This window comes from Ambystoma mexicanum, chromosome 3p, assembly GCF_040938575.1.
Source record: "Ambystoma mexicanum isolate Mex_15411 chromosome 3p, UKY_AmexF1_1, whole genome shotgun sequence".
Classification (NCBI taxonomy): Eukaryota; Metazoa; Chordata; class Amphibia; order Caudata; family Ambystomatidae; genus Ambystoma; species Ambystoma mexicanum.
The window spans coordinates 580,907,824-580,930,938 of record NC_090925.1 but is presented as its reverse complement, the minus strand read 5'-3'; the positions used below and the strand labels follow the sequence as shown (position 1 = coordinate 580,930,938).

The 23,115-nt window shown below is 47.8% G+C and overlaps 1 non-coding gene across 1 annotated transcript; it reads right to left on the bottom strand.

The window, feature by feature from the left end:
- Nucleotides 1-6,455: 6,455 nt before the first annotated feature.
- LOC138581575 (U6 spliceosomal RNA) lies at nucleotides 6,456-6,562 on the bottom strand. The gene has a single exon (XR_011304637.1). It is a non-coding gene; the product is annotated as a U6 spliceosomal RNA (small nuclear RNA).
- Nucleotides 6,563-23,115: the final 16,553 nt, after the last annotated feature.

Below are 23,115 nucleotides of genomic sequence, written 5' to 3'. Positions count from 1 at the left end.
CCTCATCCTGATTGGTCCTCTGGACCGTGTTTGTATGGTCTAGCGACCGGTATATCTGTACCAGCCTCACTTGTTCAGCAGAAGCGAAGTGAGTGTTGCGATTGTCCCTTTTACAACAACTTGTGTAGGCCCCCAGGCCCTTTGTAGCCCCTCTTGCGGCCCCTCGTCCACTCTGCACCCTCTTCCTGATTCCCTTCCCTCCCGCCTCCCAACCCGCCCTCCCGCTCTGATTGGTCCTCTGGACCGTGTTTGTAGGGTCTAGCTACCCATGTATCTGCACGGGTTCCGCTTGTTTAGCAGAAGCGTGGTGAGTGTTGCTCTTTTTGTGCCTTTTCCAACAGTTTTTGCAGTCCCCAGGCCATTGTAGACCCTCTTGCGGCCTGCTCCTACCCCACACTCTTTTACTCATTCCCTTCCCTCCCACCACCCAACCTGCCCCTCCGCTCTGATTGGTCCTCTGTACCATCTTTGCAGGGTCAAGCAACCCGTGAATCTGCACAGGTTTCACTTGTTCAGCAGAAGCGTGGTGAGTTTTGCTCTTTTTGTGCCTTTTCCAGCAACTTGTGCAGACCCCCAGGCTCTTTGTAGCCCCTCTTGTTGCCCCGCACCATTTTCCTGATTCCCTTCCCTCCCGCCTCCCTACCGGCCCTCTCACTCTGATTGGTCCTTTGGACCATGATTGTAGGGTCTAGCGACATGTCTATCTGCACCAGCTTCACTTGTTCAGCAGAAGCGCGGTGAGTGTTGCCCTTGTGTGTGCCTTTTCCAACAACTTGTGCAGACCACCAGGCCATTTGTAGCCACTCTTGTGGCCCCTCTCCCACTCTGCGCCCTCTTTCTGATTCCCTTCTCTCCCACCTCCCAACCCGCCCCCCCACTCTGATTAGTCCTCTTTACCGTGTTTGTTGGGTCTAGCGAGTGGTGTATCTGCACCGGTCTCACTTGTTCAGCAGAAGTGCAGTGAGTGTTGCAATTTTTTGTCCCTTTTCCAACAACTTGTGCAGGCCCCAAGGCCTTTTATAGCCCCTTTCTCACCCCCGCTCCCACCCCACACCCTGATCCTGATTCCCTTCCCTCCCGCCTCCTGACCTGCCCTCCTGCTCTGATTGGTACTGTGGACCGTGTTAGTAGGGTCTAGAGACCCATGTATCTGCACAGGTTTCACTTGTTCAGCAGAAGCGTGGTGAGTGTTGCTCTTTTTGTGCCTTTTCCAACAACTTGTGCAGGCCCCCAGGCCGTTGTAGCTCCTCTTGTGGCCCTGCCTCACACCCTCTTCCTGATTCCCTTTGCTCCCGCCTCCCAACCTGCCCCCCGCTCTGATTGGTCCTCTGGACCATGTTTGTAGGGTCTAGCGCCCTGTGTATCTGCACAGGTTTCACTTGTTCAGCAGAAGTGTGGTGTGTGTTGTTCTTTTTGTGCTTTTTCCAACAACTTGTGCAGTCCCCCATGCCATTTGTTGCCCCTCTTATGCGGCCCCGCACCCACTCTGCACCCTCTTCCTAATTCCCTTCCCTCCTACCTCCTGACTCGCCCGCTGCTCTAATTGGTCCGCTGGACCGTGTTTGTATACTCTAGAGACCCGTGTATCTGCACCGGCTACACTTGTTCAGCAGAAGCACGGTGAGTGTTGCCCTTTTTTGTGCCTTTTCCAACAACTTGTGGAGGGCCCCAAGCCCTTTGTAGCCCCTCTTGCAACCCTCTCCCACCCTGCACCCTCTTCCTGATTTCCTTCCCTCCCGCCTCCTGACCCGCCGCTTCGTGCTGATTGGTACCCTGTACCATTTTTGTAGGGTCCAGCGACCCGTGTATCTGCACAGCTTTCACTTGTTCAGCAGAAGCGTGGTGAGTGTTGCTCTTTTTGTGCTTTTCCAACAACTTTTGCAGTCGCCCAGGCCCTTGGTTGCCCCTTTTGCGGCCCCGCTCTGACCCCGCACGCTCTTCCTGATTCCCTTCCCTCCCGCCTCCTGACCTGCCCCTTCGCGCTGATTGGTGCTCTGGACCATCATTGTAGGGTCTAGCGACCCGTGTATCTGCACAGGTTCCACTTGTTCAGCAGAAGCGTGGTGAGTGTTGCTCTTTTTGTGCCTTTTCCAACAACTTGTGCAGTCCCCCAGGCCCTTTGTTGCCCCTCTTGCAACCTCGCTCTGACCCTGCATCCTCTTCCTGATTCCCTTCCCTCCCAACCCGCTCCCCTGCTCTGATTGGTCCTCTGGACTGTGTTTGTAGGGTCTAGCGACCCGTGTATCTGCACCGACTACACTTGTTCAGCAGAAGCACAGTGAGTGTTGCCCTTTTTTTTGCCTTTTCCAACAACTTGTGGAGGCCCCCAGGCCCTTTGTAGGCTCTCTTGCGGCCCCGCTCCCACCCTGCACCCTCTTCCTGATTCCCTTCCCTCCCGCCTCCCGACCCGCCCCCTCGCGCTGATTGGTCCTTTGGACCAGTTTTGTAGGGTCTAGCGACCCGTGTAACTGCACCAGCTTCACGTGTTCAGCAGAAGCGCAGAGACTGTTGCTCTTTTTGTACCTTTTCCAACAACTTGGGCAAGCCCCCAGGCCCTTTGTAGCCCCTCTTGCTGCCCCGCTCCCAGCCGGCACCCTCTTCCTGATTTCCTTCCCTCCCACCTCCTGACCTGCGCCCAGCTCTGATTGGTCCTCTGGACCGTGTTTGTAGGGTCTACCGACCTTTGTATCTGCACCGGCTTCATTTGTTAGGCAGAAGCGTGGTGAGTTGTACCCTTTTTTGTTCCTTTTAAAACAACTTGTGCAGGCCCCCTTGCCCTTGTAGCCCCTCTTGTGGCACCTCTCCCACCCCGCACCCTCTTCATGATTCCCTTCCCTCCCACATCCCGACCCACCCCTCCGCTCTGATTGGTCCTCTGGACTGTTTTTGTAGTGTCTGCCGACACATATATCTGCACCGGCTTCATTTGTTCAGCAGAAGCGCAGTGAATGTTGCCCTTTTTGTGCCTTTTCCAACAACTTCTGTAGGCCCCCAGACCCTTTGTAGCCACTCTTGCGGCCCCGCTCCCACCCCGCATCCTCTTCCTGATTCCCTTCCATCCCGCCTCCTGACCCGTACCCCGCTCTGATTGGTCCTCTGGACCGTGTTCGTAGGGTCTAACGACCCGTGTATCCCCACCGGCTACACTTGTTCAGCAGAAGCACGGTGAGTGTTGCCCTTTTTTTTGCCTTTTCGACAACTTGTGGAGGCCCCCAGGTCCTTTGTAGCCCCTCTTGCGGCCCCGCTCCCACCCCTCACCCTCTTTCTGATCACCTTCCCTCCCACCTCCAGACCCACCCCCTCACGCAGATTAGTCCTTTGGACTGTGTTTGTAGGGTCTAGCAACCCATGTAACTGCACCAGCTTCACGTGTTCAGCAGAAGTGTGGAGACTGTTGCTCTTTTTGTACCTTTTCCAACAACTTGTGTAAGCCCCCAGGCCTTTGTAGCCCTTCTTGCTGCCCCACTGCCAGCCAGCACGCTCTTCCTGATTTCCTTCCCTCCCGCCTCCCGACCTGCCCCCAGCTCTGATTGGTCCTCTTGACTGTGTTTTTAGGTTCTAGCGACCCGTGTATCTGCACCGGCTACATTTGTTCAGCAGAAGCGCGGTGAGTGTTGCCCTTTTTTGTTCCTTTTAAAACAAGTTGTGCAGGCCCCCAGGCCCTTTGCAGCCCCTCTTGTGGCCCCTCTCCCACCCTTCACCCTCTTCTGACTCCCTTCCCTCCCGCCTCCCAACCTGCCCCCCCCTGCCCTGATTTGTCCTCTGGACCGTGTTTGTAGGATCTAGCGACCCATGTAACTGCACCGGCTTCACTTGTTCAGCAGAAGCGTGGTGAGTGTTGCTCTTTTTCTGCCTTTTCCAACAACTTGTGCAGGCCCCAAGGCCCTTTGTAGACCCTCATGCGGCCCTGATCCTACCCTGCACCCTTTTACTGATTCCCTTACGTCCCGCCTCCCAACCTGCCCGCTGCTCTGATTGGTCCTCTGGACCGTTTTTGTAGTGTCTGCCGACACATGCATCTGCTCCGCCTTCCCTTGTTCAGCAGAAGCGCAGTGATTGTTGCCCTTTTTTGTGCCTTTTCCAACAATTAATGCAGGCCCCCAGGCCCTTTGTAGCCCCTCTTGCGGCCCCGCTGCCACCCTGCACCCTCTTCCTGATTCCCTTCCCTCCCGCCCCCGACCCGCCCCCCCCCCCGCTCTGATTGTCAACATTAGCCTATCCCAGACCCAGTCAGGATTGTGAAATACTAGCAATACCGCACTGGGTTAGAATTCTTAATAATAGCCTATGCCAGACCCATACAGTATTGTGAATATTGGCAATGCCGCACTTGGTTAGAACTGTGAACATTACGCTGCGTCGTATCTAGATTGGAATGTGAATATGAGCAATACCACACTTGGTTAGAACTGTGAACATTAGCCTGCGTTTCATCTAGATTGGATTGTGAATGTTAGCAATGCCACACTTGGTTAGAACTGTGAACATTAGCCTGTGTCGCCTCTAGAAAGGACTCTGAATGTTAGCAATGCCACACCTGGTTAGAGTTGCGAACATTTGCCTATGCCAAACCCAGACAGGATAGTGAAATGATAGCAATGCGGAACTTGGTTAGAGTTGTGAATATTAGCCTATGCCAGACCCAGACAAGATTGAGAAATGCTCACATTACCCTACTGGGTTAGAACTGTGAACGCTAGCCTACGCCAGACTAAGACATGCTGTGTCTCACTTAGACATTCCCATCCCTCACTTGGTCATACCCATATCTCACTTGGACATTCCCATCCCTCACTTGGACATTCCCATCCCTCAAGTGGACATTCCCATCCCTCAATTGGACATTCCCATCCATCACTTAGACATTCCCAACTCTCACTTGGCCATACCCATATCTCACTTGGACATTCCCATCTCTCACATGGACATTCCCATATCTCACTTGGCCATACCCATATCTCATTTGGACATTCCCATCCCTCACTTGGACATTCCCACCTGTAACATGGACATTCCCATCCCTCAATTGTACATTCCCATCCCTCACTTGGACATTCCCATCCATCACTTAGACTTTCCCAACTCTCGTTTGGCCATACCCATCTCTCCCGTGGACATTCCCATACTTCACTTGGCCATACCCATATCTCACTTGTACATTCCCATCCCTCTCTTTGACATTCCCATGTCTCACTTTGACATTCCCATCTCTCACTTGGTCAAATCTTGGATATTGAGTGTGCCCTAATAGTTTCACTGTGTTAAATTCTGCATCTAGATATTATGGTCAAGTGATATTGAATATGCCTTAAAAATGTCACTGTGTTGAATTCTGCTTCTAGATATTATCATCAAGCTCTATTGAGTGTGCCCTAAACATTTACTGTGTAGATCGCCGCCTCTGTGTGGCCAAACAACATTGAGCATCCTCCAAAGCTTTACTCTGTTCCATTCCGCATATAGATATTATGGCCAAACAACATTGAACACCCTCCAAAGGTTTCACTGTGTTGAATCCCGCATCTAGATTTTATGGTCAAGCGCTATTGAGTGCGCCCTAAAGCTTCACTGTGTTGCATTCTACATCTTAAAACTGTTATCACCCCTAGATAGTATGGCAAAGCGACTATGAATTTGCACTAAAATTCTGTATCTCTCTGCACATGTTCCCAGTGTTATTGCAATATATCTGTATCCCCTTTTATATGCTAAATATCTGTATATATGTATCCCCATTCATACCTGTATCAACCCCGCTATATATCCGTATGTCGCCATGTACGTCCCCACCGTCCTGTTCACGTGCCTGGTCTCAGGCACTTTACAGATAAACCACCTTATCACACCACTACGCATACTCTCTATTATACATCATCATTCAACTAGAACACAGCTATAACCCTGATAATCCGGCCTAGCTGATCACATACGAATACGACCCCATGAACAACTCATCACCCTAATAAAACGCAGATAGCAGAGCACACTCCGGCATAGCAGCTCACATAGGCGTTCCTCGGGCCTCACGCAGCCAGAACCCAGTCCGGGTGTCCACCCACCAGAATGCACACATCCAACTGATATCCTCAGCACCACACCTATCTCTAGGAAGCAGCAATCATCCGGCAACCACACCAACTGCACACATATTCAGTGCACCCACGCACCATACAACACTATCTCTCTCTACTGACCAGAACTACGGTTCCCTAGGGTGTTCAATTTACCAGCGCTTTGCGGTCATACCAATGATCTACAAGGCACTATATAAATGCCAAGTAACATAACATTACATAACATAAATACGGATATGAAAAACATTTTTTAGAATATATATATATATATTTACATATGTATATATGTGTGTGATAGTCCTGAAACGTTCTTTTTTTAAATGTATTGAGTGTGCAAAATTACTGTAACACTTTATTAATTTTTTTTTTTTTTTTTTTTTTTTCTTAATGGAACGCTTCACGAATTTGCTTGTCATCCTTGCGCAGGGGCCATGCTAATCTTCTCTGTATCGTTCCAATTTTAGTATATGTGCTGCCGAAGCGAGCACACTGTAACACTTTATTGACGTTCTCTTCATCTATAATATATACAACTGTAAACAATTTTTAAAACTTAAATAAGAAAACAACCAATGTTTGTTGTAAAAAATATTTATTGAATTTCAGCTAAATCCACCTTATCTTCGCACCCCCTGTTGTGTGGCCTATGACTACAATGATGACATCACTGATGGCATCAATAATTACATTACAACAGTAACCAGCCCTAAGCATGGCCTTCAGTCATGGTCAGTGAGCAAGGCAAAATACATTTTAACACATTAATGGCCCACAAGTCATGGCCGTCAGCCATGAAAACTGGAAACGGCATACAGTCATGCCCACTGTATATTTTAAAACACTAATAGGTCACCAACCATAGCCTTTGGCCTTCATCAGTGGTTATGGCCTTCAGCCATGTCCACTGTATATTTTATGCAGTAATGAGCCACTAGCCACTGCCTTCAGCACAATACTAGACAGTCGCTATGGCCTTCAGACGTGACCATTGTATGTTGTAACATATAAATGGGCCACTAGCCATGGCCTTTGATAATGGCCAGAGGCCACATCTTTAAGCCACTCCCACTGTATATTTTAAAATACTAGCGTGTGCCACTAGCTATGGCCTTCGGCAGTGCCCACTGTATATTTTAAAACGGAAACAGGACACTCACCAGACATGTTGGACTTGGGCAGTGGGCATCAACACCCGCTGTCCCCACTATATATATTACAACACTAACCATTCATTAACCATGGCGTTTGACCGTGCCGACTGTATATTCTACCATATTAATGGCCCACTAGGCATTGCCTTTAGCCATGGCCTGTGGCTACGGCTTTCAACGTTCCCTTGTATAGTATATATTATATGTTAGTGTGGTGTATAGCATGGTTCTATGTGATTTTACCAAATACTTGTTTTCAAGGCATTTTTTACCGAAGCCAAAAAATTCACTGCATTTTTTCTTTACTTTTTATTTCGGGGGCTCGCCCCTTCCCCGATTTTCCTATGTTTTCTACCTCCCAAGCCCCTCACCGTCTGTTTTAACCTCCTCCCCTATATATATATTTCTCAAAAATGTGGTATTTTTTGGTGAATTAGCTTCGGTATAAAATGCCTCAAATAAAACTTGTTTGCTAAAGTCACTGGATATCGTATAGCACATCCGGAAACAGATATAGTGTTGTGGCTTTCCATAGTATTTAGCTATAATACATTTAATCATAATGCAAATTATACAGAAGAAACGATGTTGGTTAAATCAGAGAGATTGCATAGTGATCGTTTTCTCCATTATTTATTGTCTCAGCCTAGTCTTGCTGGTAGCAATAACCAATAATACTAAGATAAAAATGTACTTATTTTGAGTTTGGTTTCAATTAGGGGATAATTCTGTAGAATTACACCCACAATCATATACATTTACCACGATGTTGTCCTGTGGGTTTAGCACGGTATTACAACTGGTGCCAGTCCCCATGCATGGAAGCCAGAGGACTCCATTTGGGATTTGTAATTTGGTGGTGCATGAAAAATGGAGGTAATTCTGCTACCACCAAAACACCACCAAAATAAGTGGCAGTAACAGGATTACCTCCACTTTTGTTTATCACACCTACAACTACAAACTCGAAATAAGCTCCATAGTTTCTAACTACTGATGGGAAGAGTATAGCAAATGTTCCATCAGTACTATATGGTCATTTTAGTTATATTTTATTTATTTGTGTACAGTTGTTTGAATTGTTAAGACATTTTATTTATAACTATTTTCGGTGGCTACATTTGTAAATTGCATCCATATACATGCTATTGAAAAATGCTATCATATGTGGTGCTAATAGCATTGTGTTATTCAGAGGCGTCGCTAAGGGGAGGCGGGGCTGGAGGTGTTATAGCCCTAGGTCTTTTGGTTGTAGCCCCTGCATAGAAGCTCAGGGGCAAAAACCAAAAGGCTAGCTATTCCAGAGTCCCGCAAATCCCGACATTTACATAGCGCCAGATCTTTTCCAGACCTAGCAACACCCGTGGTGTTATTGTCAGAGCTCAGTGGATTTCAATTGGCCTTTAATTTATAGAAAATGTAATATCTGTGATCCCATTCACCTTTGTACTTTGAACCTAAAAATCAGTGCCAAGATATTCTTGGTATTTGACTATGTGTCTTAAAATGATTTCAAATGTTTACATAACTCATTGGAACTCATGTAACATGAGATTGGAATCAGACAATTGTTCATACAATCTCAATGTTTGACCATTGCTACCCAAACTGGCATTTTTAGATGAATGTTGTCACTTTTTTCTTTTTTTCATATGTCATCGTATCATTTATGTAAGTTTATACTGAAAGATTCTTCCTGTTTATGAGAGTTTTGGAAAGATAACATACAGACAATGGGCATCATTATAAGTTTGGCGGTAGCCTTGCCGGTAAAACCGGCAGGCTGCAGCCAAACTTCCGAAAATGTCCGGCTTCTGCGAATGGGCAATTACCGGGTGCCAGACAAAAATGCTCCCCATTCCCAATTGAGCCCCACAGGGCTCAATGGGAATGGGGAGGTTGGATGAACCGGCACCATTCAGAATGGTGCCGGTGCATCCAACATGCTGTGCTCGCGGGTGCCGCTCTGCCCGCCAGGTCAGACCTGGCAGGCAGAAAGGCACCCGCGAGCACAACTCGTAGTTTGCCGGTCCAAGGAACTACGGTACCGGCAAGCTTACCGGTAGCGTAGTTCCCGGACCGGCAAACTTCTAATGAGGCCCAATGTATCCTGTTGGTGATTGCATGTTTTCCCTTTGTGTTCCAAATCATATTTGTTTTTCCTTTGATTTATGTTAAAGCTAAGTTCTAGGGAAATAAATAAATTGTCTTTTTCCTTTCTTTCAATTCTCTATTGTTTGCATGAGGGAATTCAATAACATTTCATGTAAAAATCAGGAGTTTTTAAGACAAGGAAATATGCGTTCTCATATTTTACTATCGATGACCATGCAAGCTGCTCTGTTCTCATTGTAATTGCCGGATAATTTTGCATTTAAAAAACTGCCATAATGCCATTGTCCCTCAATGTCGTGCATTTTACGGTTGCATCCCACCACTAAGGCATTTTATTTTAATTTCAAATGTTGCATCCTGCCATTAAGACCTTCATCTAGTGTGTTGTGCATTTTAATGTTTATCTAGGAGAACGGGAATGAACTAGTCCGGCCACAGAAAAAACCTGGTGCAAGTCAGACAACACCAAATGTGACCACCCCAATACCACTTTCCAACAGGAACACTAGCAATCATCAGAACAAAAGGGACAACCTTGGCTCTCCAGTCTTCCAGTACTGATGCCCAGGTCTCACACAGTTATCAATGCAATATCAAAGGCATTCTTAAAAGCATTTGTGGTCCAAGCAGGAGTATGTTGCGTTAGATCAGTATCCCAGATTTACTAATATGATCATCTTTGAATCCTTCAATGCAAGGACAGCCTCCTTCCATCCAGTTCCAAATTAACTACTAATAATTGGACAATTAAGAAAGGCGGGGGAATTGCATTGCTTTATTTAGACAAGAATCAAATTACCAAAATCAACTCCACACAATGGGCCTCATTACAGGTTTGCCGGTATTCTGGTGGTAAATCTGCCAGAAAACTGGCAAACGGAATTACCATTACCGCCACTTGGTCTAGTGGAATGACTGCTGGGTTGAAAGTGGTGTTAGCCATTGATACCTCTCCATTCCTAGGACTCCGTGGGGGAGTTTGTTGTTAATACAGTAGACGTTATTAGCCGCGCCTGTAATACCAGCTATTTTTACCGGTAAGGAGGCGGAATGAACTTCATTCTAGCTACCTCACCGGTACACGTGTAGCTCAATGAAGGATTCATGGCTCAAACATTTGGTCTCATTATGAGTTGGCCAGTGCGGTAATAACGGATCGTTATTGTCGTGTACTCAATCGTTACCCCACCGGCAGGTGGGGTAGGAATGTGTTTGGGATACCTTCCGAAACCATCTATGTGTCCACAATATGATATTCTCTATCCACGAGAATCTCTATGGAATTTGTTGTCAGATGAAGACTACCATTGGGCCCTGAATTCTGAACAGCAGTTCCCAAAATCTTTATTCCTCTCTTCTGCTATGACTGTGCGCCAATCTCAGATGTAGTCCAGCACCACCAAGATCTCCCAGAGACAGCTGCATCATCCTCCCAGCCCTCTGCACACGAGGTAAGCCCTGCCTTGCCTGAATGCAAATGTTGTCCTGTACTTAATAGAAAAAACAGAGCACCTCGAAGTGAGACACAAAAGCTCACCTAATTTCACCTGGGTGTTTCAGTGCTAATTTTGCCTTGTTAGCCGTGCCCCTGATGTTGTGATGCATTGAAAGTTGGCCCCTTAGCCCAGTCGGGCTGTTTGTCTTTATTTCCGGGCCTCACTCCATCATGGCCACTGCCATTTTCAGCACTGCAGTGCCTTGCCTGGCTCCACCAGCGCTGCTCTGATTATCTGCCCTCAAACCTCAAAATCCAATCCAGAGCGCCAGGGGTGAAAGGAAGCGTCCCCAGCCAGCACGATCCTCCCCTCAATGAGAGACAATGATGGACTCTCCCAGATAGGGAATAAAGCCAAGACAGAGTGCGGGTGAGCTTAAATGGGAGTTTATCAATCAGAATAGGGCATGCAAAGAACTCTGCAAAACTCCGAGAGCGCTCTGCCTGACAATCGCAAAGACAGGCGTATATAATTACAAAAAACGTCATCAAAAACCTACATACTATAGGGGGCACAAGTTAAATGGGATTGGGTGGCGATGACTAACTATAGGTGCTGCTGCGAGGTGGTTGGTCGTGGCAGAAGAACGTCACTGGTCAGCCTCGTGGGTAGGGCTGGGCCTGACAAGTTGGCAGAGGTCATCCGGCCAGTGTCGGTGTGCCTCCGCGGCCAGTGTCAGAGATGAATGTCTTTTCCTGACTTCTTTGCCCTAGACCATGCACACCGCAATCATTCAGTCATTATGTTATTATCCTTTTTCAGTAAATCTTCCAATAGGTTATTCTACAGGTCAATGCAACACAGGAGGAATGCACCTTATAAGAGGCCTGATGGTCATTCATCAGGGCATGGTTACCAGCGTCCTGTTGACCGGTATCATAGGTTGAGGGGCTAAGCTTCAGGGCATGGGACGGATGGTACAAGTCTCCCTATCTTGTTAGATGTGGTTATAAATGTGTCTCTGTGTGTTGCCACAGTGTTGGGTGTCCTCATTGCACAGGCCATAAGTCTAGGGTGATCTGGTGGGTTGTGGGGTTTACGAGGGGGGCGCCTGTGTGTAACGCTCACCTGATTCTCGCAGAGGCGCCGGTCTTGACTGGGCGACTACCGTATCTCCAAAGATGATGTGTAGCACCCGGTTGGCTCTTGGGCTGGACCTCTGTGCACTGTATGCCTGACGTGTAGAGTAAGATGTCTGCAGATAGAAAATATGGGGTTAATGAACTGGGGTTATTGGGGTGTCCCTATCTCTTTCCTCTTCTCCTCTCCTGTAGACCCCGAAAGGTTAACGCTCTCACCTTAGGTAAGTGAATGCCGAGCTCTCCATCTGCCTCGGGGCAGGGTGCTGTAACCAGTTTCTTCACTGGATAGGTAGCGCAGGCCTCTTGACTTCAGAGGACTGCTGTCCGTCGTTTACTGCACCAACGGTAAGTTTCGAGTCATTCAAATGTCTTTAAAGTCTTTAGTAATGATGTCTCTTGTTTTGCAGGGTTCCGGCGATGGCGGATGACGGGCTGAAGTGAGTTGAAGATGGAGCCCGTGTGATGAATAGAAGCGCCTGGAAGCACGTAAGTAAGCGCTTGTTGCCTGCTTCACGATGCGCTCTAACTGTCTTTTTATTTTGCAGGTACGAGTTCGGAGCGGCTGCAGGGTGCCGGAATACCCACTGGATTAGATGTGGAAAGGAGTAATGGCACGTGAGTATTAAAGTTCCCCAATGTCTTTAAACGCACCTTGTTTTGTCTTTCAGATGCGGGATGCAGCGCCGAAGGCCTCCGGAGCGTGCGAAGAGTTGGTAAGCTTTTGTCTTTCAGATGCCGGAATGCAGTGTGAAGACCTCCGGAGCGCACGAAGAGTAGGTAAGCCTTTGCCTTTCAGATGCCGGAATGCTAACCTGTTCTTTGTTGTCTTTATAGATGTTGCTGAAGACTGGATTCAGGATGGTAAGCCTTTGCCTTTCAGATGCCGGAATGCTAACCTGTTCTTTCTTGTCTTTATAGGTGTTGCTGAAGACTGGATTCAGGATGGTAAGCCTTTTTCCTTAGGCCCAGGACCGGGTGCAGAAGACACGATGAGCGTTCTGCTGCAGAGGTTGCAGAATAACGCAAAGCAAGATTCATCCACCGGGTGTGGTTTAAATAGCCTCCTGTAGTGCTTCGGTGTCTCCTTCCACAGCCACGCCTAGGTAAGAAAAGAGTTCCTGCTTTCCAGAAGAGTTCCAGTGTTCTGAATCTAGGGAGTGGCTCCAGCCCCACCCAACAGGAAAAGTAGTTCCAAACAGAAGGGGATCAGAGGCTCAACTGGCAGGCAAGTAAGCAGCATGGTCTGCTGCAGGTAAGTCCACCCAAGCATTATGAGCCCGGCGCTTCCAGCGCTGGGACTGGGCATATTTATGAGCCTGGTGCCACTGGCGCCAGGACTGGGTCCAAAAGGTCCCAATTGGGACTGGTTGGCACTCGGAACCTGGGTTATGGATCTGCTTCCAAGGGAGTTGGGAAAACCCTGACCTTTTGGAAGCAGAGATCATGACAGTACCCCCCCTCAAGGCCCCTCCCAAACCGGGCTTCTCCGGGGGTTTTGGCTTGTCAGGAAATGTTCGGTGAAATCTTTTGATTAGGCGAGGAGCGTGGACATATTCAGCAGGTTCCCAGGATCTCTCTTGGGGGCCGTAGCCTTTCCAGTCAATTAGGTAGAATAGTTTAGATTTGGAGATCTTGGAGTCCAGAATGCCTTTAACTTCAAACTCGAGTTCTCCATCAACTAGGATAGGTTTTGGAGATTTGGTTAGTCGGGTTTGAGGTTGCACGGGTTTTAATAGAGAGACGTGGAAGACCGGATGTATCTTCATGTGCGGGGGCAAGTCCAACTTGACCGCTACTGGGTTTACTATGGTAGTGATGGAATAGGGACCAAGGTATCTTGGGTTGAATGTGCGTGGCCCTTTTAGAGATAGATATTTGGTGGATGACCAGACTTGATCCCCTACTTGATAGTGAGGGGCTTCCTTCCGATGTTGATCTGCTCCTTTCTTGTATTGTTCTTTAGCCCTTTGAAGGTGAGAAACAGCTTCCTTAAAGGCTTGGGTGATTGTAGAATGCAGGTAGTCTACTGCTGGTGTTTCAAGATCTTGGAGGGGATCCAACTCCGAGGTTCGAGGGTGACTGCCGTACAAAAGAAAAAACGGGGTTTTCCCAGTTCCCGAATGGACAGAGTTATTGTAGTCATATTCGGCTATCCAAAGGATATCTTTCCAAGTTTTTTCAGTTTGTTGCAGCATGCAGCGTAAATACTGTTCCAGAGTTTGATTGGTCCTCTCGGTTTGTCCGTCTGTCTGAGGGTGGTGACTGGTCGATAGTCTCACATCAATTTGAGCCGACCGACAGCAACTTCGCCAAAAATGAGAAATAAATTGACTACCTCTATCCGAAATTAGAACCGAAGGAAAACCGTGCAGTCGGACGATGTTTTCGAGAAATTCTCGGGCCAGAGTTGCTGCTGTTGGCAAGCCTTTGAGCGGAATGAAATGCGCCATCTTGGAGAATAAGTCCACGATTACTAGAATCGTATTGTATCCGGAGCATGGAGGTAGATCGGTGATGAAGTCCATAGAAAGCGTATGCCAAGGGCGAGGTGGGATGTCAATAGGGCGTAAGAGGCCTGCTGGTCTTTCCTTTTGACTCTTGTTTTGGGCGCATACTCCACAGGACATTATAAAGTCTCTGATATCTTTCTTCCAAGACGGCCACCAGAAGTAGCGCTTGATCTTTTCTGAGGTCTTGGCCATACCGGGATGACCTTCCATTAAAGAGTCGTGATAACAAGAGATTACTTTTTTGTGTAAATCTGTGCTGGGTAGGTATAATCGTTCTTGGAAATACAATAAGTTGTCCTTTACTGCAAAGTCCTTTCCCTGCAGATGCCAATTCTGTATGTCTGCTGGAGTTACAAGTTGCCTGGCTTTATCCTTAACTTCCTCTATGGATTCGGTGGCGATTACACCCAGAATTCTTTGTTCTGGAATGATTGGTACAGGTTTGGGGTTGATCAAGTGTTCGTCCACTCCCATCCGAGAAAGGGCATCAGCTTTACCGTTCTTTGTACCAGGTCGATAGGTAATTATGAAGTCAAACTCGGCAAAGAATAATGCCCAACGGAGTTGTCTAGAGGATTGGGCTTTTGCGGTTTTCAAATATTGCAGGTTTCGGTGATCCGTAATCACAGTAACGGTGTGTCGGGCCCCCAGCAGGTAATGCCGCCAAGCCTTAAAGGCAGACTTGATAGCCAGAAGTTCCTTGTCAGTAATCGTGTAATTGATTTCAGGAGGCGAGAATTTGCAGGACCAAAATGCCACGGGATGCAACTGATTGGTTACCGGGTCCTTTTGTGATAGAACTGCCCCCATGGCAAGGCTTGAAGCATCAGTTTCCACGATGTAGGGGAGTTCGGGGCGAGGGTGTTTTAAGATTGGTGCAGAGATAAATTTAGTCTTCAAATCCTGGAAAGCTTGTTCCGCCTCGGTAGACCATTCAAAACGTTTGTTTTTCTTTAACAAGGCAGTGATGGGCTGGACTATTCGAGAGAATTCGGGGATAAACCTGCGGTAAAAGTTAGCGAAGCCTAACATGCTTTGCACACCTTTTACGGAGGATGGTGATGGCCATTTGAGAACTGCATCGACCTTCTTCGAATCCATACGCACTCCGCCAGGTGATAATATGAATCCCAAGAATTCAACTTCAGTCACGTTGAAAACACATTTTTCCAACTTAGCGAAAAGTTTGTGTTGACGCAATCTTTCGAGGACCATTTTCACGTGTTTCCGATGTTCAGATTCCGATGAAGAATAAACGAGGATGTCCTCAATGTAAACAACAACACATACATCTATGAGCTCTCTGAGGACATCGTTCATAAAATATTGAAAGGCGGCCGGGGCATTGCAAAGTCCGAAGGGCATGACCTGATATTCAAATAGCCCATACTTGGTGCGGAAGGCCGTCTTCCATTCATCGCCCTCTTTTAATCGTACCAAGTGGTAAGCTCCTCTAAGATCCAGCTTTGTATATATGCATGCTTTTCTGACTTGGTCCAGGAGTTCAGGGATCAAAGGTAACGGATATCTATTCTTAACGGTGATCTGGTTCAGGGAGCGATAATCGATACAAGTTCTAAGGTCTCCTTCCTTTTTTGGAACGAAGAACAAAGCTGAAGAAGCAGGGGACTTGGAAGGACGAATAAACCCATTTGCCAGGTATTGATCCAGGTATTGTCGAAGGTGAAGGTTCTCAGGCTCGGTGAGGGCATAAATTCTACTACAAGGAGGAGTAGATCCAGGTATCAGGTCTATCTGGCAGTCATAAGACCTATGAGGAGGTAGAGAGTTAGCCTGATCCTTCCGGAAAACATCTTGGTATTCTAGGTATTCGGGAGGTAACTGGGGAGTCTCTGAAGAAATTGCGGCCAGTGCAACACCAGGTGGAGGGTGACAAGTAGAGACACATTCTGGAAACTGGACCGTTCTTGCTCGCCAATCGATCAGAGGATTGTGTTTCTCTAACCAAGGTATTCCTAGAATAATCTGAAACTGAGGGGCCTTGATCACATCGAACACGATCTTCTCATGGTGTCCATCTTGACTTACTAGCGTCACCTCTTGAGTGGTATGCGTTACTGGCCCGGAGGCTATCTCCGTACCATCCACCGTAGTAATGACGTCCTTTACAGCCTTGGGACAAAGAGTTAGATTCATCCTCAAAACCATTTCATGATCCACATAATTGCCGATGGCACCGCTGTCAACGTAAGCTTCAATTGCATGTAATCGATCCGGATTATCAGGGCTAATGAGGACCATAGGTATCACGAAATGCGAGGTCACGGAACTGGTTTTCACGCTCGGCAAGAGGACCTCTATTCTTGTTGGGCGAGGTCGTTTCCCTGCTCAGAGTTTGTAACTTTGGTAACTGCAGCTCCTACTGCCTTCTTGGCAGGTTTCACCGGACAGTCTCGAAGAAAGTGCCCTGAGTTTCCGCAATATAGGCATAATTGCAACTGTTTCCTCCTTTCCCGCTCCCTTTGAGTTAGAGGACCTTTCAGACCCCCTATTTGCATGGGTTCCCCGGAGTCTACTCCTTTGGAAGGAGTTGGCGGTTTGGAAAATACTCGAGCATCAAACTTGGAACGATCGGCCTTCCTGTTCTGCAGCCTGTGATCTATTTGAACGACCAAGTCTATATAATCCGAACAGTCTTGTGGGGGATTCACTACTTGGGCTAAAACGTCATTGAGCTCTCCACATAGACCTCTATAAAACAGCATAATCCTTTTGTCCTCAGGCCATTGAGTTTCCACTATTAGTCTATTGAAAGATGCAATAAAAGCCAAAAGGTCTTGATTACCCTGTCGCAACGAAAGAAGCTCATTGTCCAAGGCCTGCCCCTGTGAATGTCTTGCGAACAGTTTTTCCATACTAAGCTGAAAGGCTTGAAAATCATGGAGAACCGGATCATCTTGATTAACTAGAGGGATCGACCAGTCTGCCGCATTGCCACTAAGGTACGAAAGTACAAAAGCTACTTTTGCTTGATCAGTTGGAAAGGCTGCTGGCCGGCATAAGAAGTGCAACCGGCACTGATTGATAAATACTGCAAACCTCTTTGGGTCACCAGAAAATCGTTCGGGTGGAGCCAGAGGTACATTCCCAGGTAGGTTGATCTGCACTGGATTCATAGAGGATGTTGAAGGAAGATTTGCCCCTGATGCGGGTAACGGGGTCTGTCCGGCTTGTGACTGTAGCACTTGTCTAGCAAGATTGTCTGTTCTCTCCTTGGAAATAATTAGTTCCCTTCTTAGAGCATTCGTTTCCTGACGAGCTGCATGCACTTCTGCCCTTAGTTCCCCAAGTAACCGGGCTAGGGGGTCAGTATCCGAGGTTTCCATAGCGCCTGGGCGAGAGTTTTGCGGTAGGCTTTGCGTTCTGTAACGCTCACCTGATTCTCGCAGAGGCGCCGGTCTTGACTGGGCGACTACCGTATCTCCAAAGGTGATGTGTAGCACCCGGTTGGCTCTTGGGCTGGACCTCTGTGCACTGTATGCCTGACGTGTAGAGTAAGATGTCTGCAGATAGAAAATATGGGGTTAATGAACTGGGGTTATTGGGGTGTCCCTATCTCTTTCCTCTTCTCCTCTCCTGTAGACCCCCAAAGGTTAACGCTCTCACCTTAGGTAAGTGAATGCCGAGCTCTCCATCTGCCTCGGGGCAGGGTGCTGTAACCAGTTTCTTCACTGGATAGGTAGCGCAGGCCTCTTGACTTCAGAGGACTGCTGTCCGTCGTTTACTGCACCAACGGTAAGTTTCGAGTCATTCAAATGTCTTTAAAGTCTTTAGTAATGATGTCTCTTGTTTTGCAGGGTTCCGGCGATGGCGGATGACGGGCTGAAGTGAGTTGAAGATGGAGCCCGTGTGATGAATAGAAGCGCCTGGAAGCACGTAAGTAAGCGCTTGTTGCCTGCTTCACGATGCGCTCTAACTGTCTTTTTATTTTGCAGGTACGAGTTCGGAGCGGCTGCAGGGTGCCGGAATACCCACTGGATTAGATGTGGAAAGGAGTAATGGCACGTGAGTATTAAAGTTCCCCAATGTCTTTAAACGCACCTTGTTTTGTCTTTCAGATGCGGGATGCAGCGCCGAAGGCCTCCGGAGCGTGCGAAGAGTTGGTAAGCTTTTATCTTTCAGATGCCGGAATGCAGTGTGAAGACCTCCGGAGCGCACGAAGAGTAGGTAAGCCTTTGCCTTTCAGATGCCGGAATGCTAACCTGTTCTTTCTTGTCTTTATAGGTGTTGCTGAAGACTGGATTCAGGATGGTAAGCCTTTGCCTTTCAGATGCCGGAATGCTAACCTGTTCTTTCTTGTCTTTATAGGTGTTGCTGAAGACTGGATTCAGGATGGTAAGCCTTTTTCCTTAGGCCCAGGACCGGGTGCAGAAGACACGATGAGCGTTCTGCTGCAGGGGTTGCAGAATAACGCAAAGCAAGATTCATCCACCGGGTGTGGTTTAAATAGCCTCCTGTAGTGCTTCGGTGTCTCCTTCCACAGCCACGCCTAGGTAAGAAAAGAGTTCCTGCTTTCCAGAAGAGTTCCAGTGTTCTGAATCTAGGGAGTGGCTCCAGCCCCACCCAACAGGAAAAGTAGTTCCAAACAGAAGGGGATCAGAGGCTCAACTGGCAGGCAAGTAAGCAGCATGGTCTGCTGCAGGTAAGTCCACCCGAGCATTATGAGCCCGGCGCTTCCAGCGCTGGGACTGGGCATATTTATGAGCCTGGTGCCACTGGCGCCAGGACTGGGTCCAAAAGGTCCCAATTGGGACTGGTTGGCACTCGTAACCTGGGTTATGGATCTGCTTCCAAGGGAGTTGGGAAAACCCTGACCTTTTGGAAGCAGAGATCATGACACTGTGGATGGGTGGGTTCAGACCGAGGTTTACTGCTAGGCTGTAAATAGTTAAGGTGACGGCCCATGGCCTTCGGAGCTGCTAAAGGGGGGCTGCGCATCTGTGGAGCGGTTCCAGTCTGGTAGGGGGAGGTGGGGCAGCGTGGCGCGGCCCTCTGTTCTCATGCTTTTGGCAGTCTTCTCGGGGTGGGAGGGGAATGGCCTTGCATATTTCTTCCGAGGTATCTTCCTCCCGTGTTGCAGGTCCTTTGGAGGTGCAACCATTTACAATCGTTAAAACACTGTATAATATTTGTATAGATTACTTGAGAATGCACATTTTAACTTTACAGAACGTGTTCCAGTAATATTCAGTCGGATTGCCTTATTAGTACACTATATTTCAATCACAACATTTAACTATATGCATAAACATCTTGCAATAAATGAGGTAGCATTATGGTTGATGCAGCACACAAAGAATGGGCCGCCGCCGTATGGTGACGGTGGCGGTTATGCAAGGGGCATTTGAACAAACACACGTGGTGAGTACATTCTTGCACACCTCTCACAGGTGCCCCCTGCATGGTTACAATCGTCTTCTTGTGTACTGTAGCAGCATTAGTTCAGGCATGGCGCAGGACCGCGGGGTGTGCGGGTCCCTGATGGTGGGTGTTATGTACACTAACTACACAATTCTACAGGTATCTTTGGCATGCATGGTGTGTATGGGGAGAATACAACAAGTAGTTTATTTTACATATATATTTGGGTATTTTTCCTCTTCCATTCGAGACCCGTTCTGCAGACCTTCCCTTCACCCAAGCCCTGCCAACCGGGTCATCCTGGGAGCAGTGATGTCCTGCGGACGGTGAAATGTTACAATGTCAGTATATTGTGTTAGCTCATGTCCGCCCTTCTCGTGGGAACATGCTTGCAGCGGATCTGCCAGGGAGCTGCGGCAACAGGGATAGTTGAAATCCTCCGAGGGCGGGGGCCGCGCTACAGTGCGCTGAGCTCTCCTCATCCTTGGTGGGGGAAATTGGTTTCTAGGCCTAACTAATTTCAATACATATGTGGGTAATCGATACGTGTGAGCCATGTCGTCAGCAGGTGGACCCTCCACCACCTGGGCCCGGGTGGTATGAGGGGACGCCCAGTGAGCCAGGTCCCTCACCTGGGGAGGAGACGCGGGTGAGGAGGGTCTTTTGGACCAGTCCTCCCCTACATTTCCCCCCTTTCGTTACTAAAGTAACGAATTCTTCAACTCATTCAGTCTTCTGCACTCTTCTGCGTTCATAACTGCCTCATCCCATGCTGGGGTGCCTTTTATGGGCATCCAGGCTCTGCACACCCCCCTTAAGCTCTCACCCCTCCTGGCGTACTCATCTGGGGTACAGGTCAGGTATATACACCCGCTGTCCCCTTCCAAGTCTACCCATAATTCCTCATACCATTCTAGTATGCGTGGTTCTCTGATGGTGGTGTGCCATAGTTTGTCTATGATGTCCTTATCGTGGTACCTAGGCACTAGTTGATACCTAGGTGCGTCATCATTTCCTGTTTGTACCTGTACTTCTTGTGTGGCTTGCATGGTACCCCTGGTGTTGCCCATTGTCACCATCATCATTGCTCCATTAGGCACTGCGTTAGCACAACATCGAAGACCCACCTGACACAGGCAAAAAATGAAGAGGAAGAACACCACCGCTGGCATCAAAAATTTCATAGTTACTCCAAGCCATGAGGGGACCCAGGAAAAAAGATCATCGAACCATTTACTGTCTTCTGCTCCTCCTTCCATCTTCATTTTTTCTCCTAGGTTATGCACTGCTTCGATCACATGGGACAGGGAGCCGTTTTCTGCATCTTCGGAAGGTACGAAAGTGCAGCAGGCACTCCCGATTTTTCGGCAAACACCACCATCCATCGCCGTCAACAGGTCCAAGACATACCGGTTCTGCATTGTCATCAGCCGTAAAGCCCTTAGTTCCACCTTGATAACATTAAATCCTTCTTCAGTGTCATTGGCCAGTTGTATCAGTTCCCATCGCGTTATCTGGAGCCATTTTGCATTTGCTCTTGCATGGACACTTGAGACGAGTGAAGCGAAAAATGTTTCTGCTGAGCTAAATAATCGGTATCTGTCTGGGATTTGAGCCAAGAGTTCAGATGATGCCTTTGATATGTAATTCGATGCTCTTTTGTTACGGGTCAGCACCCCTTCCTGGTTCCCGGAAGACAAGACATACATGTGTTCTTCTGTAGTCGGCTGGGCTGCACTTGGTTGCATGCGTTCCTGTGCCCTTTTGCTTCCATCAATGTGGCTTTCTGGTATTACCATTAGGGCTGAGTGCAGAGTGGCCATTGAGCAGCTGCCACTCCAAGACGGGGGGAGATGCAGGTACGCCTGGTTGCCGCAGACCCAGTACATATCCATCAGGGCCGCTGTTCCTTTTCTCAGATCTGGGATAGTGAGGGTCTTGTTGCAGTTCTTATTTGTTCCCATTGCGGTTTTCCCCTCTCCTTTGAAACATAGTTCATAGTCTATTTCGCTTTGGAGTTTGAAGGGTTTTTCGATGGCAGTTACCCAGGTTAGTTTTGAAATGTGTTCCTTCCATACTGGTGTGCACGTTTCTTCTATCCACTGTAGTTTTTCTGGCGCCACACCTCTCAATGCTTCAACTTTACACATCACTTCTTCATCCTTCCATTTGTTGTCTGAAAAAAGTGTCCCTTGTATCACAAAAAATGGTTCCTCCAGGCATACCACCCCTGCGGGTTTGGAGTAGCAGGTTTTTCCGTTCTGTAACATTTTAAAAATAACTTCATGTGCCTGGAAGGTGTTCTTAATTCTGCATAACGTTAGATGAAGGAGACATTGGGCGTTCACCATTGACAATTCTTTGGGCAATAGTACTTTGGGTGTACCTGAAGCCTGGGGAATGAGGGAGCACACATAACAACTTTCATTTGTTGTTTGTTTTGCGGTGGCACTCATATCTGCATACCACTTATTTGTCTGGTGGGGGTGTCGTGGGTCTTCCATTTTGTCTAATCCTAACCCATGATACTCATCATATCTCCCCCTCCCGGTGTCCCTTCTCCGTCTGTTGTTCTTATTCCTCATGTACTTCCCAGTCTCCTGGGCGAGGGAAAAAATAGACCCCCCTTTCTCATTCCCGCCCCCCTTGGCCCAATCCTCGTATAATATTTTGTGTGCTGCTAGCATTTTTTCATTTTCGTTTTTTACTTTATCTTGCAGGTTGTCTTTAAAAACGGGGGCTGGTTGACTGGTAGGCGTATTGTACAGCCATGATATAGCAGATGGGTTTCTGTCATTTAAACTGCCAGCATTATACTTTGGCATCCCAGGTGGGGTCATTGTGTTGTTTTGCACTTCACCCTGTGGTCCTTTCTTTTCAGATATGACAGTATTGGATGGTGTGGTGTAGTAGCCCCATACAAGTTTAGTGCCATCCCATACCAGAAAATCACCTTCCCTTATATTGGCACTTGCAGTTACATTGGTCCCAGTGGTGCTGTTAATACCAGTGCTGTTAATACCTCCCCCCTCGTTCATCTCGATAGAGATGAACGCTATAAACCAATATGTGACCAGACCAAACAGTATCATAAAAAACGTAATAATACACACAGATAATCCGCACTCATACGAATACATGCATCTCTCAGTTATTAATTCTCTTATTCTACTAATTCTATCCGTTGCAGGCTGCCTGTTAGATGCCATGGTAGTTCCTGTTTGAGATATAAAAGTGCATTAAGTGCATTTGTGTAAACAATTTGTGTAAACATTGTGGTTGGCACCGTTGGTACCAGTAAACAC